Below are 18,763 nucleotides of genomic sequence, written 5' to 3'. Positions count from 1 at the left end.
GGATGCGGGTGGCACTGTGGGTTAAACCACAGAGCCTAGGACTTGCCGATCGGAAGGTCGGTGGTTCGAATCCCCGCGATGGGGTGAGCTCCCGTTGCTCGGTCCCTGCTCCTGCCAACCTAGCAGTTCGAAAGCACGTCAAAGTGCAAGTAGATAAATAGGTACCACTCCGGCGGGAAGGTAAACGGCGTTTCCGTGCGCTGCTCTGGTTCGCCAGAAGCGGCTTAGTCATGCTGGCCACATGACCTGGAAGCTGTATGCCGGCTCCCTCGGCCAATAAAGCGAGGTGAGCGCCGCAACCCCAGAGTCAGCCACGACTGGACCTAATGGTCAGGGGTCCCTTTACCTTTACCTTTACCCATGTACTATCTGAAACCAGAGTGGTTCATTAGGTTTCCAGATGTGAACTATATTGGCATAATTTTCAGCTCTCCCACCACCATAAAGGGAACATTGCAAATTGGTTCTAGTATTATAACCAGGAAAGCTAACACCATGATCACCATGTCTGAAAGCCTCCTTAGTCATGCCTCTTAGCTTCAGTAACTCTACTTTGAGTAGGACTAGGGACAACTCCAGTTCCCTTTAGTAATCAATAATGTAGCATACTTTTAATCTATAGTGTCGCTGACATTGTTACAGAGTCTGTGGTCCTCCCATAAGCTCCAATAGTTTTCTGATGAAAATAGGGATGTCCTATGCCATTATAATAATTTTCATATTTATACCCTGCCCTACATCTGACTGGGTTGCCCCAGCAATTCTGAGTGACTAACAACAGATATAGAAACATAGTAAAACACTAATATTAAAAAGCTTTGTTTTTATACAGGGCTGCCTTCAGATGGCTTGGCGGTCGGATAACTCCATACCCTCCAACATTTCTCCGATGAAAATAGGGACATCCTGAAGAAAAGTGGGACATTCCAAGATCAAATCAGAAACTGGGACAGTGTCTCTAAATCAGTGTCTGTCCCTGGAAAATAGGGACACTTGGATGGTCTGCCCTCCAAGACCTGCTGGATTGCAGATCCCATCATCCCTGACCATTGGTGAAGGCAGTTATGGGAGATGCAGTCAGACAACCACTAGATGGTGCCAGGGTCCGCATCAATCCTTGCTTTAAGTAGAGCAATTTCTGTGGCAGGATGAGGCAACAGTTTCCTCTGCTGGCAGTTAAAGGAATATCACTCAATGGACCTTAGCATGGCTGAACTCTGAAAAACAAGCCATACGGAACCCTGAACAATTGGGTAATGTTTCTGGGGGAACTGTTCACAGCGGACACGCAAGAATTATAGGTGACAAGAGAAGCCAGAGAAATAAAATGCCTTCTCAGTATTTGCAATGATCTGATCAACCTCCTTCCTTTTTATAGATTTGTTTTTCTTCAATCCTAAAATAATTCAATGTTGTTGTTGTTGTTGTTTAGTTGTGTCTGACTCTTTGTGACCCCCTGGACCAGAGCACGCCAGGCACTCCTGTCTTCCACTGCCTCCCACAGTTTGGTCAAACTCATGTTTGTAGCTTCGAGAACACTGTCCCACCACCTTGTCCTCTGTCGTCCCCTTCTCCTTGGGCCCTCCATCTTTCCCAACATCAGGGTCTTTTCCAGGGAGTCTTCTCTTCTCCTGAGGTGGCCAAAGTCTTGGAGCCTCAGCTTCAGGATCTGTCCTTCCAGTGAGCACTCAGGGCTGATTTCCTTCAGAATGGAGAGGTTGGATCTTCTTGCAGTCCATGGGACTCCCAAGAGTCTCCTCCAGCACCAGAATTCAAAGGCATCCATTCTTCGGCAATCAGCCTTCTTTGTGGTCCAGCTCTCACTTCCATACATCACTACTGGGAAAACCATAGCTTGAACTATACGGACCTTTGTTGGCAAAGTGATGTCTCTGCATTAATGATCACAAAGACCTTCTGTCTGGAAGAAAAAAATCTTTCTCAGCAAAAGGGCCACATTTCCTTCTCTGAAACCTTCCAGGGGCCTCATGCCCATACCTTTCAACATTTCTCCAATTAAAATAGGGATGTCCCATTCCATAACGATAATTTTCATATTTATACCAAGCCCATCTGACTGGGTTGCCCCAGCTGCTCTGGGTGACTACCAACATATATAAAAAACATAATTAAACATTAAAATGCTTCCCTATACAGGACTGCCTTCAGATGGCTCAGGGGTCGGATAACTCCATACCCTCCAACATTTCTCTGATAAAAATAGGGACATCCTAACTAAATGTGGGACATTCTAGGACCAAATCAGAATTTGGAATGGCTCTTCTAAATCAGGGACTGTGCCTGGAAAATAGCAATGGGAAGGGCCGGGGGAGGGGGGAAGTGGGCAGAGCAATGAAATAATAATAATAAATTTTTATACCCTGCCCATCTGGCTGGGATTCCCCAGCCACTCTGGGCAGCTCCCAACAAAATTAAGAGCACAACAGAACATCACACATTAAAAACATCCCTAAACAGGGCTGCCATCAGATGTCTTCTAAAAACCAGAATCAGCAGTTCTCAACCTTTTACTACAACTCCCATCATCCCTGATCTAGCTAGGGATGATGGGAATTGTAGTCCAACAACATCTGGAGACTCACAGGTTGAGAGCTGCTGAACCAGATAGTTGTTTATTTCCTTGACATCTGATGGGATGGAGTTCCAACTTTGTACACTGGGTTTGCTTCTAAACACATGTTCCTCTCCATCCTTCAGTTAAAAAATCAAGAGTCATGATAGGGGGGGGGGTCAAGGGTGTATTTAAGTTAGGGAACAAAACTCAAGGAGGGTCAATGGGGGTGTGGCCTGAGAAGGGGGTGTGGCCTGGAGGGGGTTGCATTGGAGACACAGTTTGCATTCAGATGTGGGGACTATGGTGTTAGTTTTCCCCATTTATAATGCTAGACCTTCTGTCCCGTTTCCTAACACCCCTTTAATAATAATAATAATAATAATAATAATAATAATAATAATAATAATAATAATAATAATAATAATTTATTATTTATACCCCGCCCATCTGGCTGAGTTTCCCCAGCCACTCTGGGCGGCTCCCAATCAAGTGTTAAAAACAATACATTAAAAACTTCCCTGAAGAGGGCTGCCTTCAGAAGTCTTCTGAATGTCAGGTAGTTGTTTATCTCTTTGACATCTGGTGGGAGGGCGTTCCACAGGGCAGGTGCCACCACCGAGAAGGCTCTCTGCCTGGTTCCCTGTAACCTCACTTCTCTCAGTGAGGGAACCGCCAGAAGGCCTTCGGAGCTGGATCTCAGTGTCTGGGCTGAACGATGGGAGTGGAGACGCTCCTTCAAGTATACAGGACCGAGGCCGTTTAGGGCTTTAAAGGTCCACACCAACACTTTGAATTGTGCTTGGAAACATACTGGGAGCCAATGCAGATCTCTCAGAACCGGTGTTATGTGGTCCCAGCGGCCGCTCCCAGTCACCAGTCTAGCTGCCACATTCTGGATTAATTGCAGTTTCCGGGTCACCTTCAAAGGTAGCCCCACGTAGAGCGCATTGCAGTAGTCCAAGCGGGAGATAACTAGAGCATGCACCACCCTGGTGATACAGTCTGCGGGCAGGCAGGGTCTCATTCTGCATACCAGATGGAGCTGGTAGACAGCTGCCCTGGACACAGAATTGACCTGCACCTCCATGGACAGCTGCGAGTCCAAAATGACTCCCAGGCTGCGCACCTGGTCCTTCAGGGGCACAGTTACCCCATTCAGGACCAGGGAATCCCCCACACCCGCCTGCCCCCCAAAAACAGCCCTTCTGTCTTGTCAGGATTCAACCTCAATCTGTTAGCCACCATCCATCCTCCAACTGCCTTTCATACCATATTACCTGTTGCACGAAGGAACATTGGCTTTGGGACTGGATATATCAGTATGTTGTTGTTACATGAAAATGATGGCAAAGGGATGGGTTTGCTGCTGCAGCCAGTTCCCCTTCGTACAGGACTTAGAAGCCCACTACGTTCTGCTAGATTCTCTCAGTCAGAGTAGAAAAATAAAGAAGCAACAAGCAGGAATATAAAGCGCAAAGCGGGCTGGTAAACCTGTGATCGTTTATTTGTCGCAACAAAGATTCAGAAAGGACAGAGAACCCTGAACAACGGGTGTTCAGCCTTTTTAAAGGTTCACATTTTTCAGCTAAGAAATCCCTCCCCACAAACGTAAGGTGGTGTGTAATGTTCACCCCCTCGCCATTTTGTCATCACAGCAACCCAGTGAAGCAGATAAGCAAGAGGTAGATTCAGGTAGGTAGCCGTGTTGGTCTGATGCAGTTGAAATAAATTAAAAAATTAAAAATTGTCCAGTAGCACCATAGAGACCATAGAGACCATCTAATGTTTGCTCTGGGTATAAGCTTTCGTGTGCAAGCACACTTCTTCAGATACCATTTTTAAATTTTATTTATTTATTGAGAGAGAGGGGGGGCAAGTTCAGCAGCTCTCAAAAGTTTCAGGCAAGAAACATTCCTATCCCTATATCTCTATCCTGCCAGTAACTCTCCAGGGTTCCGGTAGGAGATATCTATGATTACCTAATGGGTGCCAGTCAAGAAAAAACTTCTTTCTTTCTTTCTTTCTTTCTTTCTTTCTTTCTTTCTTTCTTTCTTTCTTTCTTTCTTTCTTTCTTTCTTTCTTTCTTTCTTTCTTTCTTTCTCTTTCCCTCTCTCTCTCTCTCTCTCTCTCTCTCTCTCTCTCTCGTAGCTGACATGTTCAAAGCAGAAAAGAATACCAATGCACCTTATTCCAGAGATTATTGAGTTGGAGACTCACCTCTGGAAATCTGCAAACCAAAAACATGCAGATTTAGAGTTCCCACCCAGGCCCACTTTAAATATCTATATCATCTCGCTGGGCAGACCCATGGTGTATTACGTGTGGGTTTGTTTTTTAATGCTGAAGGAAACATTCTAATGAGCTAGACTGATTCATAAGCAGTTTATTGCAGAACAATTGCATTTAATTCATACTGAGATCATATTGCATGCAGGCAATATCTGGAGAGTTATGCATGATTTCTCGACGTGGAATGTGTGTAATCCCAAAGAAGCTGCTTTTCCTGGGATGGGTCCACAGCAGCGATGGCGCCAAGACTTGAAACTGGGGTTGGGGCTTGAATTATGAACTTTGCTATTTCCCCAGTAAGTCCATGAAGAGCAGAACCCAATTCTCCACTGGAGTTCAGGCCCGGCTCACCTTGGTGGACAAATCTAAATCCTGTTATTATTATTAACCTGCCCTTCATTCTAAGACGAATTAAAACATCTTAGATGTCAAATTAAATTAACATCTTAAATCAAAACACACCGTAACATAGAAACATAATTAAAACATAACATTGAAACTGTCTAAAACAACTTACGATCATAAAAATAATGGGGGTCAAAATTCAGGGTAAAGAGATGAGTCTTCATTATTTGCTGTATAGAGAAGGTGCCAGACATACCTTTGTGGGAAGGAGTTTCACAACTTAGGGGCTGCCACAGAGAATGCCCTCTCCTAAAACACCTCCATCCCAATACAGTGGAACCTCGGGTTGCGAACGTGATCTGTGCGGGAGGCACGTTCACAACCTGCAGCGTTCACAACCTGCAGCACCGCGTCTGCGCATGCATGGGTTGCGATTCGGCACTTCTGCACATGCGCAAAGCGTGATTTAGTGTTTCTGCGCATGTGCGAGTGCCGAAACCCAGAAGTAACCCGTTCCAGTACTTCTGGGTTTGGAGCAGTGCGCAACCCGAAAACGCACAACCTGAAGCGTCTGTAACCCGAGGTATGACTGTACTCTGAGGGTGGAGAAACTGCCAAGAGGGCTACATCTGTTGATCTCAACACCCAAGAGGGTCTACAGTGGTACCTCGGGTTACATACGCTTCAGGTTAAGAACTTTGCTTCAGGATGAGAACAGAAATTGTGCTCTGGCGGCAGGGCGGCAGCTGGAGGCCCCATTAGCTAAAGTGTTGCTTCAGGTTAAGAACAGTTTCAGGTCAAGAATGGACCTCCAGAACGAATTAAGTACGTAACCAGAGGTACCACTGTATAGGGAAGGATATGGCCTTGCAGATATTTGGGACCTGAGTAATTTAGGTCTTTAAAGACCAAGGTGAGCACCTTGAATTATCCTTCCAGTAGAGGTGATGGTGTCATTGGCCTTGGTCCAGAAGCTACACCTGCAGGTTCCACAACCTGCTCCAATGAAAACAGCAAAGGAATGACTAAGGGTGCAAATTGTGCAAATTCTGAAGACATCCCATTGGCCACTGTGAGAACAGGATCCTGGGCAAGATGGGCCATTGGTCTGATCCAGCAGCTTCTTCTCTCGTGCCTACGGGACCACCTCTCCTGGTATGTCCCACGGAGGACCTTACGGTCTTCAAACAAAAACACCTTGGAGGTCCCGGGCCACAGGGAGGTTAGGCTGGCCTCAACCAGAGCCGGGGCCTTTTCGGCTGTGGCCCCAATCTGGTGGAACGCTCTGTCCCAAGAGACCAGGGCCCTGCGGGACTTGACATCTTTCCTGCAAGACGGAGCTGTTCCACCAGGCCTTTGGCCAGGGCACAGCCTGACTCCCTCCTTCTGTAATCCTCACAGAACTCTAGCCCAATGGTTGCCATTAATTTGATTTGAAGTGATTTTAGAATGAATTGATTTTAGAATGCTGTGTTACTTTTATTGTTGTTAGCCACCCTGAGCCCGGCTTCGGCTGGGGAGGGCGGGATATAAATAAAATTTTATTCTTATTCTTATTATTCTTTTGTTCACCCACACACCCACACACCAGTGCTTCAAAAGTTCATCTTAGAAACCAATTAGTTCCTGTTCGCCCTCTTCAAAAAGTTCAAGTTCGTCCCCTTTAAAAAGGAATTCCAGTTAATTTCACAGTTCAATTTACAATTCATTCACCTGGTTCTTGGCATTTCCCTCAGCCTTCAGCTTGATCATTAAACCACCCTGAGAACTGTAGCTCTGTAAGGGGAATAAAAACCCTCAGCACCCTTAATAAACTACAGCTCCCAGAATCCTTGGAAGTCATGGCTGCTTGAAGCTGGCTTCCTCAAGCTTGGCCCGCCAGATGTTTTTGGCCTACAACTCCCATGATCCCTAGCTAGCAGGACCAGTGGTCAGGGATGATGGGAATTGTAGTCTCAAAACATCTGGAGGGCTGAGTTTGAGGAATCCTGGTTTAAAATATCAGCACAGTGCTTTAAATGTGTGGTCTGAATGTGATTTAGCAGCAAACACACACACACACACACACAAATATAAGCATTTTTTAAAAAAGTTATTTCCCCGAGCAATTGTGATATTTAAGCTTAAACAACACCATTGCTTTTCAGATTGGTAAAAATGCAATGACCAAAGTCGGACACCCCAACATATAGAATGTATTGAATTAAAACTAGTTGAATCACATTAAAAACAACCTGCAAAGGGAGCTGAATTCAAGTCCAGTTCACATGAAAATTATAGGAACTACTTTCATGTGTAACTGGGTCCCAGATCAGATCTGGTGGGCATGCACCCCTAAAGTAACTAACACACCATTAGCTTAAAATAAAAAAAAATCCTTCCAGTAGCACCTTAAAGACCAACTAAGGTAGTTCTTGGTATGAGCTTTCGTGTGCATGCACACTTCTTCAGATACACAAAATCAAGACTTAATTTGATTTTGCACCAAATGATGATGTCAATTATTTTCCAACAACAATAATTAATGATATGACTTTGAGGCTCGTGACTTTGAAAAGCCTGACCTCCCAACGGGGGATAGGCCAGATGTTTGCATATTCATTTGCCCCAGAGGGTTGCAAATATATTATGTAAAGAAGTCAGATAAAGCAGAGAGGGTCAGGTGACTCAAGATAATGAGACCTCCAAGGCACACTAATCTGCATCCCTCAGCGATTAATTGCCAGGAGCCGAGACTCCAGATCTCCTATAAAAGCCCTCTCCTTCTGATTGCACTCCATCAAGTCACCTTCTCTGATTTCTACTGCAGTTCAACTGAACTAGGTAAGTCATTGACTTCTGGGGGAACTGATTCTGCTGCTGGGCTCAAACTCCTTGCCATAGAACAGCCTTTCTCCACCTGTGGGTCCCCAGATGTTGTGGAACTACAACTCCCATCACCCCTAGCTAGCAAGGTCAGAGCTCAGGGATGATGGGAGCTGTAGTCCAACAGCATCTGGGGACCCACAGGTTGAGAACCACTGCCATAGAACAAGGGTGGGGGAAGGGAAGGATCTGGTGCCTTTCGGATGTTGCTGGACTTGAGCTCCCATGAGCCACTGGTCAGGGGGTGGTGGGAGTTGGAGTCCAGCAACATCTGGAGGTCATCAGGTTACATGGGGCCAATCCAGAATTTGGTTCTGCTTCTGAATACCAGTTGCTGGAAACTGCAGGGGGAAAGAGGACTTTGGTACCTAGGTGCTGCTTGTGGGATTCTGACAGGCATCTGGGTAGCCAGTGCTGGAGTAGATGGCCCATTGGTCCAATGCGCCAGGGCTCTTTTGAAGTTCTTCTGGAACCTCCAGGCCATTGGCAGTCTATCTAGATTCCTAGGTTTTGGGGGGCAGTTGGTCACTGTGTGGATGGTGGACTAGATAGGCCATTGACCAAGCAAGGCTATTCTAATGTCCTTAAATTCCCTGTGTTATTCTACAGCAAGGGGTGTGTGTGTGTGTGGAATCGTGGACCATCAGATGCTGCTAGACACCAACTCCCATCAGCCCTGGCCAACAAGGGATGATGGGAATTGGAGTCTAGGAACAGCTGGAGTCTGACAACCGTTGGAATCCACCAGCTCATTCAGGGCCAAGCAAGGCATTCCCTATGTTGTTCTACAAGCAGGCAGCATAGAAGCCAGGACTTGCAAATGTTGCTGGCCTTCAAATCCCATCAGCCCTAGCCAACATGTCCAACGGTCAGTGGTGTCAGGAGTTGGATTTCAGCAACTTTTGGAGACCTGCAGGTTCTGTGTCTCTACTATAGAACTACATGACTGTTTGGCAAATTTGATTTGCCAGATCTCTGCTGGAGATGCGTCCATAGCAACTCCCAAGCTTCAACTTCACAGGTGCACTCAGTCGCAATCTTTATCCCACCATGGACAACAATGAAGTAGTTCATTTAGGACAGCCTTTCTCAACCGGTGGGTCCCCCGATGTTGTTGAACTACAACTCCCATCACCCCTAGCTAGCAAGGCCAGAACTCAGGGATGATGGGAGTGGTAGTCCAACAACATCTGGGGACCCACAGGTTGAGAAAGGCTGATTTAGGAGGACATGAGGATGGGCCAAGGAGACTGGTGGAAGACCAGAGTAGGAGGTGAAGTTCAGGGTGGTTCTGAAAACCTCTTATTGAGAACGGGCACTTTAGCCTTATAGCCCGTCTCACCCCAGATAATGAAAAGAATAATCCATGCTGGTGGAAAGTTGTGGAAGAATCTTCCATTGGTCTTTCCAAAAGAAACGGGTAGAGAGGGGTTGGAAGGCATGGGATAAATTGATTGGCGTTTGAAGAATATCCCACAGACAAGAGGAACATTTAATTTCCACTTGACGAAACGTGTTGCTACTGTTATGGCTTTGCAATTATTTCCTCAAAGCTCGTGAAGCTTTGCAACTTGGGAGTGCTAGAGAGCATCTGCTTTGCATGCGGAGGGTCTTGGGTTCAAGTCCCAGCATCAACTGGGAAAGACTATTGATTTGAAATTCCAGTGAGCTTCTGCCAATCTTCATAGACAGTACAGAGCAAGACGGACCAAGGCTCTGGCTCAGTATAAGACAGCTTCTGAGGGCTCCTTTATTTTTTATTTCACAAGAGTTGAATACCACTGAATTGTAAATAAAACCTCCAAAGGGGGGGGTCTACAAAGGGGTTCATTGATAATAATAATTATTATTAATAATAATAATAATTTTTTATTTATACCCTGCCCTTTCTTGTTCAAAAATTGGGCTCAGGGCGGCTAACAACAAATTTAAAACACTTTAAAACAATTGTAAAAGCAGCATAAAATACAGTATAAAAACATGAATAACAATAAAATTCAAAAATCAATTAGAAAATCCCCAGGGCTATCAGGCAGAACTGATCCTACTTGAGCCAGCGAGGAGACCAGGGGAGAATTAGCTGTGGGGTCTCAGAGCGGGTGGTCTTCATAAAAGGGGAGGGGGAGGGAAGGGAAGGGAAATAAAAGATCAGGCTGAATTCAAATGAAAGGCCAGGTGGAATAGCTCTGTCTTACAGGCCCGACGGAAGGAGGTTAAATCCTGAAGGGCCCTAGTCTCATGGGACAGAGCATTCCACCAGGTCGGAGCCATCACTGAGAAGGCCCTGATGAGACATAATAAAAATCCCACAAGATTTAGCGATGGCCACCAAATTGGGTGGCTTTAAAAGAGGATTAGAGCAATTCATGGAGGGTCAGGGCATCCGTGACTGACCCCTACATCCACCGTCAGAGGCAGTAAGCTCCTGAATACCTCTTGCTTGCAACCACAGGAGGAGTTGCTGTTGGGCTTCCATTGGGCTATGTGAGCTTCCCAGTGGGTCATCTAATTGGCCACTATGAGAAGAACAGGCAGTAGGACTAGATGGACCCCCTTCAACCTGATCTGGTAGGGATCTCCCTACGTTCTTAACAAAATTCAGATTTCCTCCTCCTCTCTTTCAAAGCGTTGCCTAAGCCCTTCCAGGATGTCCGGCCAGGAACAGCAACAGAAGAAGCACTCCAATGTGCCCCCTGTGGTCCACCACCCACCACCCCAGCAGAAGCCGCCAGGCTGTTGCACGGAGACCCATCACGTTGCCAAGCCCCCCAGTTGCGGAAAGCCCAAGCCAGACCAGCACCACCACCAGCAGCAGGAGGAACAGAAGCCCAAGCCCAAGAGCTGCCACTGATGGAGACCTCCTCAGGGGCCGCAGGACCAAAGATCTAGTCATTCCTTGCTTGCTTGCCACATCAGCCACCTGCTTACCTATCAGGAATCCTGGCACCTGCTTCCTAAGCTCCTTGCTTCTTTTGCTCTCCTTCTCCCTGGCCTCACTGCTGGCCGCAATAGCTAGGCTCTGCCTCCACCGCCAGAAGCAGTTTGTCTCTGAATAATAACCAGCTGCTGGGAATTGCAAGCAGGGAGAGTTGCCATTGCGCTCAAGCCTTGCCGGTCAACACGACGCTGGACAAAATTACTATACCCGGCAGGGGCCATGCTTACATTCTGATTCCCCATCTCTGTATAAGATGCGAGCAGCCTCAGGTTGCGATTCCAGCTTGGTTTGGATTTTAAAGCCGTCGCTTCCTTACTGAAACACGATTCTCCCGCAAAATCTGCGCTGCTCTGTATTTTGCTGTGTGTACATTGGAGGAAAACTGTGCCTAACATGTGAAAATAGCATATAAATATGTGTGGCATTAGGGGAAATTGTGAAAAATATTTGTACTGGGTAAGAAGATGCATGGGTGGCGCTGTGGGTTAAACCACAGAGCCTAGGACTTGCCGATCAGAAGGTCGGCGGTTCGAATCCCCACAACGGGGTGAGCTCCTGTTGCTCGGTCCCTGCTCCTGCCAACCTAGCAGTTTGAAAGCATGTCCGAGTGCAAGCAGATAAATAGGTACCGCTCTGGCGGGAAGGTAAACGGCGTTTCCGTGCGCTGCTCTGGTTCGCCAGAAGCGGCTTAGTCCTGCTGGCCACATGACCCGGAAGCTGTACACCGGATCTCTCGGCCAATAAAGCGAGATGAGCGCCGCAACCCCAGAGTCGGCGACGACTGGACCTAATGGTCAGGGGTCCCTTTACCTTTACCTTTAAGAAGATGCATGGGAAAATGACATACTCATTGAGCATCCCTAGTTGCTGTAGCAACAGGAAGTGGAGAGACTGAGAGACTGGTCTGTCCTTGTCCCAGACCCAATTACTTTGGAAAGTTAGCACAGTGGGACTGACTCTTGAGTAGTCATGCTCAAGACCGTCCTGTTCTCCAACAGTAGCTAGGAAGCCTTTGTGATTGAAGAAGCTCACCCCGATAAGACCCCTTCAGACCTTGCCACGCAGCTCACTTCTCTGATGATATCTCAGGGATCCAGTAATCTTAGTCCCACCTGCAAGGCATTCTGTGCTCCACCTTGTAAGCGATTCCTTTTGTATGACATCTGCCTGATGGGCCATTTTATTTATTTGCCCCCCCCCATGCCTCCCGCTTTGGCTGAAATAAAACATTTGCAATTCATTCAGATGTTGTGATCGTTGGTTTTTCCTCGAGTATGTTAAGAGATGGTCAGGGGTGTTTTGGTGAAGAAGTAGAAGAGATGTGGGGGAGAACGGCCCCAGGTGTGTGGTGGGGAATGAGACCCTCCAGTTCTCTGTGCCTGGTCCTTGGAATGGTCCCCAGTAAACCCATTTTTCAGACACGCCCCTTGGCCTTGCTGTGCACCAACTCCTTGAGTATTTCTTCCTATGCTACATGGAAGGTTCATAGATGAGTGGTGAAACATCTGCTTAACATACAGATTGTCCCAGTTCCAATCTCAGGTAGGGTTGAATGCCCAGAGGGCTGTTGCCAGCCAGTGTAGACAATACTGAAGTAGATGGGCCATGGGTCTGATTCGGTATAAGGGGGCTTCCTTTGCAGCTACACATTGTAAGCTGCCCTTTCCCCCACTTTAAAATAAATAATTTGCTTGAGACGGGACATGCGAAGAAACAGGTTTTATTGATGCACACAGATTTGTAACAGAAGCGACCCATCACCAGCAAATCGTCAGTCAAACCCTACCCAAACATTCAGAAGAGGCAAGGAACGGTTGGTCTTTTTCTTGAACAGAACAAGAGATCTACCAGCAGCAAAATCATTGTGTCAAGTCCGACACCCATCAGGCAGGTCTTCTCAAACTTTTTGGCCCTGGGGCCCACTTCAGAGGGTTGAAAATGAGACCCACCAGTCACAAAATGGCAGCGCAGGGGTGGAGCTGGTCACCAAATGGTGGCAGATGGAAGTAGAGTTTGGCATGACCAGCTGGCAATTCAAAACATGACACTGGATGGACATCTAGCCACTCTTGGCTAGTTGATTTGCCACAAGGATTGCCTTGTGTCCAGGATACTATGCTTTCCTCCTGGCTCAGAAGGTCTACTGGGACTCAGCCTTCACATATAAGACATCACTGGCTGATGCAAAAGCGCCAAGGAAGAGGCAGCCAATTGGGTCCCTTCTAAATATTGTGGACTCCAACTCCCATCGACCCCAGCCAGCATCTGGCATGGTCAGGGATGGTGGGAGATGTAGTTCATAACATCATTGGCTACCCCTGCTTTGAGTGCAGAAGGCTTTTATTTTATATTTTCAGTTCCCACCCACCCCAAGTATTTTGTACTCATCTCCTATCATGTCTCCTCCTCTTCTTTCACCCTTAAATTATACCCCACCAAATTGCCAGTTTAATTCATCCCTCTTCCTTTTACATTCAGTTCTTCTGCCTATAACAGTTTCCCTCTCTTAGTTCCTTCTTTTATGTTCCCAGTTTATCATCATCACCTTCACCATCATTTTAAAAACATTAACCTTTAACCTGCCTAATTTCTTTCAAAAGCTCCTGTTGCATTTTTGCCTCCCTTTCCCTGGGCTTCTCGGTCTCCTGACCTCCATTCCATGCCATGTGGAGAAGTTTCTGGTACCACCATTGGTTAAATGAAAGGTCTATAGCACCACTAAGCAGGGAGAATGAGTTGTGACCCCAAGCCCTACCTGAAAGTGGTCTGATGCCACTGATGGTTCCTGGGCCACCGTTTAAGAAGCATTGCCGTAAGGGATCAGGCCCTTTCAGAGTAGACAGTCATCAACAAGATCATGAAACCAGACATTGAACAGTTGAAATATTGAACCCATCACCAGCACAGAATATCAAAGAAATCACCCTGAGGCCAGTTCACCACACTGGTTTCTAGTATGACAGCAGTTATGGGATAAAATAGCTGTACACTGATCTTTCTGTGGGGAGGAGGCGTTCGTAGCAGAGATGATATTGGGCGTATCCTTATTCACTGCTCACCCACAGACTTTATAGCAGAGAAAGTGGCAGAATAAACATATTAGAATTTGGGTTGCACCCAGCTAAATCCTACTCATAATAGACCCATTGAAATCAGTGGGTATAACTTGACCACACCCAGTTAATTCAATGGGCTTACTCTGAGTAGGACTTAGCTGGAAAGAACCTTATGAATCCAGAGTTTTGCAAGAAAACCTGAGCTGAAAGAATCTGCTGAAACTTGGCCTCTACCCCACCACAAATTCACCCACCCTCAATCCGGAATAATTCTGAACACACCCATTGCTGTTTTAAAAGGTGTGTAGGGTTGCCATACGTCATCTTTTTTCCAGGACACGTCCTCTTTTTCATGGCTGTGTAAAATGAGTGTCACCATCGCGATCCATAGTTGAAAGCAGAAGTCGGCAAATGTGTCCTCTTTTTTGCTCTTCAAAATATGGCAACCCTAATTAGAAGCTCAAGGACTGGACACTTCAGAAGAGATGGGAACCACTTGAGACAAATGGCTCTTGGCCAGATCAGCATGCCATGAGACAAAGATTACCATTTGATTGCTTAATTTGGGGTGCTTGCCAAATCTTCCCCATTCAAATTTCTCCCTGGGTTTTGTCGGTTGGACAGTGCAATCCTATACCTCAAGCCCAAGATCCCGATCTCCACACAGGCCAAGTTTGATAGGTGTGATGGGCTGCCCACCTGCCAATCATCTGACGTCATGATGATCACAATGACATGGAAATGATGTCAGGCCTGTGACACTTCCCAAGCCACAACAACTGGCTGGTAGCTGGCGCTGGAGAAGCAGTGCCTTCAATGCCCCTTGACTCTGAGGTTTAACATTCGAGGCCCCTCACTTGATGTCCTATAGGGCACCAGGTGTAGAACAGGGAGTCATGGCTTGACTGGGATGGGGAGCCCTAGAGCAGCGGTTCTCAACCTGTGGATCCCCCCAGATGTTGTTGGACTACAACTCCCATCATCCCTGAGCTCTGGCCTTGCTAGCTAGGGGTGATGGGAGTTGTAGTTCAACAACATCTGGGGACCCACAGGTTGAGAAAGGCTGCCCTAGAGCACCTGGTTAGGCATGTAGGCTGGAGGTTGCCCTCCCCTCTGGTCTGATTGAGTTCAAGGGGAGGTTACTCCCAGGAATCTGGGCATAGGATCGCAGTGCGAATAACTTCAAGTTGCCATGGAGCCTTGCAACTTTAGTTAGCAACATTAGTTTTAGTTTTCTGCTATGTTGCTTTGACTGTACCTTTTATATTTGACTTTCTTAAGATGGTTCAATTTATGTTTTATCAATTTAATATGCTGTAAACCGCTTTGAGATTTCTCATGAAAAATATAAAGCGGTATAGAAATTAATTAAATAAACAAACCAACATGCTTGTGCTTCAATTTAGCTCCTTTGTCAGGCTAAAGGCAATGCCCATAAATACAAAGAAGTTTGTCCTTTTTCCCCCCTTCTTACAGGTCATTGATAAATTCAGGAACACCTGAGCATTGAACGCAATAGACAAGAGAAAGAGGAATCCTGATGCAATTATATGATCTCATTTTTTTTAAAAAAAGCACCAGGAAGCTATCAATGAACAGGTGTGCTCCTGGAGCACATCAACAGCCTTTAGGGAGGGAGTGGAGGCACAAACTGAGGCAACCGTGTACTGCTTGCAAAATTCGGTTTTGAGATTCTCCACATTAAGATGGGAGGCAAGCGATGGCAGAGTAAACCCGGGGAATAATACTGAAATGGAATGGGGTTGGGTTGGGGAGAGAGAGAGAGACATGCGAACCTTAGTAGCCTTCGTAAAAGAGATCTAGGCTGTCGCAAGGACATGGCCGCCCACACGGAGAGCAGGACGGGTAACCACAGGGTGGATACCCGCAGGGGATTTGAGGATACTGGTAGCTTGGTTGCAGACAGATCCCTGGCCTGGGGTACACACATTGAGGGGCACATGGATAGCCACAGATGGGTCGGCATGGAGACAAGCATGGGGACAGGCATGGGTTTCTGTAGATAGGATAGCATGGAGAGACGCACTGTGGTCTCACACAGATCGGGCCGCAAGGGCCACACTGAGGCTGGTACGGATACCCACAGATGGGGCGGCACGGAGGGAGACACTGAGGCAAGCAGGGGCGCCTGCAGAGTGGATAGCATGGAGAGACGCACTGCGGTCCGCCGTAGATGGGAACACATTTAGAAGGGGATATTCCGCAGGACTGAGGTCCGCAGATGGACTTGCAGGGGGTCAGACACCGAGGGTGGCATGACTTCGCGCAGGGGTCGAAATATTTAGAAGGCGGGATGTGGATGGACTGGGCGTGGGATGGCTGGACGCAGTAAGGAGCCTTGGTAGGTAGACATTCTGGGCTCTGCTTGACCAGGACAGTGGTGCCAGTGTCCAGCAAGATGGGGCCAGAGACATCGATGAGTTCTGGATACGAGTGAAGGAATTCCATCTTTCTTTACTGGGTGGTTGTGGTACAAAGAACCTGAAAGGAAGAAGGAGCTCAGTTTTAGAGACCAATGGAAACGTCCTGTATATAGCCAGATACTGACGCAATCATTTGCAAATCAAATAATCACTCATTTTGTGGTGCAGTTCTACATTTCTCCAAAGACATGCCCTATGGAAAGAGACTCCTAGGAAAGTCTCTGAAGAGTTGCAGCCTTTTAGCACAATCCCATAGATGCCTCCTTGGAAGTTATCCAAGTGGACTTATTTGCAGGCGAACGAATATTTGGATTGCAGCCTTTTCTTTTTTTAAAAAAAAAATATTTTTTTTAATTGAATTTATTCACAACATAAACACATAGCAAAGAACAGCAACAAAATCAACCCCTCCCAAACACCACACACAAATAAAACAAAAAAAGAACAAAACAAAGAACAGCAAACAAAAGAATACTGAACAATATATGTATACCCTATTTCCATTCTTCTTTTCTTCCATTTGACTTCCTGCATCCTTTACACAATTTTCTTTTTCATTTCTAGTAATCTGTCTCTTTCATAGTTTATCATTACTCCTTTTTTAACACTTAAAAACCTAAGTATCACAATTTCCGCCCTCCCTTCCCAGCAGGTGGGCAGGGTTTGCGACACCGGCTGGGCTTACCTGGCCCAGTGGCTCCCACCTGGGTTAGACTGGCTATCGTCCCGCCCCCCTGGCCTGGGAGGACAATGGAGGCCCGGCGGGGGGGGAGGGGGGAGGGCGAGGGGAAGGAGGCTGCCCCCTTCAGCCAAACCTCACTTTGTTTCTTTGCTTCCAGGTCATCTTGCAAATCATCTTGCAGAAGTTAATCAAAACAAGTCCAAGTATTAATTTGGGGACACTGCTTTTTAAGGTATTCTCTACATTTCCCCCATTCTTTTTGAAATTTTTGCTTGGATTGACCCATAATTGCCTCTGTTAGTCTGGCCAGCTTGATATATTCCAGTAAATTATCCTGCCATTCTTTTTTTGTTGGTGTCATTCCCCCCCCCCCCAATTTTTGGCAATTAGTGTTCTCACAGCCCCTGTAGCCTTTGCTTTTGGCCCAGTATCAACGAGTTGGTAATTTTCCTATTTTCGTATTCTTCCTCTATCTCCTTAATTGACGCAGGGAGCCCACATGGTTCTAGATGTTGCCGGACTCCTTTGGCACAAGTGATTATCAGCAATGCTGAGAGGTGGAACCCAACAACCTCTGGGGGAAACCACATCAGCTATCCTCGTTGTAGATCTTAAATTAGCATACATAAGAACATATGAGGAATCCTTGTGGATCAGGCCAATGGCTCATCTAGCCGAGCATCGTGTCCTCACAGTGACCCACCAGATGCCTGTGAGAAATCTCCAAGGAGGACCCAAACACCAAAGCCCTCTTCCCTCTTGCAGATTCCAGCAACTGGTCATTGTAGTCCACCTTAAGCCTATTAGTAGCAAGTTGGTACACAACAGTGTTATTTAGGAGGAAATGGAAAAACTTGCCTGTTTGCTGAGACTTCTGCCCCTGGCAACCCTGAAATTATTAGTTTGAGAGTATATGCTTGCTTTTAGGAGTTTTATACGCTTTTTAGAAGGCTATCTTTCAATTGTATTACTGCTGATATATTGGCTGCCCTGGCAGTGGCGTGGCATGAGTTGTCAGCACCTGGGGCAAGGCAAGTAATTTGCGCCCCCTAACCCGTGGATTTGCGCCCCCTAACCCTAACCCCCAGATGTTGCGCTTGGTGCGGCCAGCCCCCCCTGCACCCCCCACGCTACGCCACTGTGCCCTGGGCTCCTTTGTAGGAAGGCGCAAGGTATAATCTAAGAAGGAATCACCACCACTGCCATCATTGAAACCAAGACTTACATATGAAAAGTCCTAATCTCTGCACATCTTGAACGAAGACAAATTAGACAATCTGCATGGCCTGTTAACTCAGTGATAACCATCTGGGCAGATGGGTTTGTGTCACATACAGAACAGGTATATCATTCCCATCCCCTGGACATGTTTTCTACCTCTTTTTGAAATCAGAACCAGTGAAGGCGGTGAAGGTCCTGTATGAGTGCCTGGAGGCCGTTGGAGGATGGATGGCGGCTAACAGATTGAGGTTGAATCCTGACAAGGCAGAAGTACTGTTTTTGGGGGACAGGAGGTGGGTGGGTGTGGAGGACTCCCTGGTCCTGAATGGGGTAACTATGCCCCTGAAG

The 18,763-nt window shown here is 46.8% G+C and overlaps 1 long non-coding RNA gene across 1 annotated transcript in view; it reads right to left on the bottom strand.

Moving 5' to 3' along the window:
* Positions 1 to 12,716: 12,716 nt before the first annotated feature.
* The window catches only part of LOC309520735, a 12,754-nt gene continuing 6,707 nt past the window's right edge, over positions 12,717 to 18,763 (bottom strand). The window contains exon 2 of the long non-coding RNA XR_014214355.1: positions 12,717 to 16,570. This is a non-coding gene — a long non-coding RNA (uncharacterized lncRNA). The remainder of the gene's footprint in view (positions 16,571 to 18,763) is intronic.

This window comes from Podarcis vaucheri (assembly GCF_965113315.1).
Source record: "Podarcis vaucheri genome assembly, chromosome: 16".
Classification (NCBI taxonomy): Eukaryota; Metazoa; Chordata; class Lepidosauria; order Squamata; family Lacertidae; genus Podarcis; species Podarcis vaucheri.
Note: the sequence above shows the minus strand (reverse complement) of the source record. Positions and strands in the feature narration are given on the sequence as shown.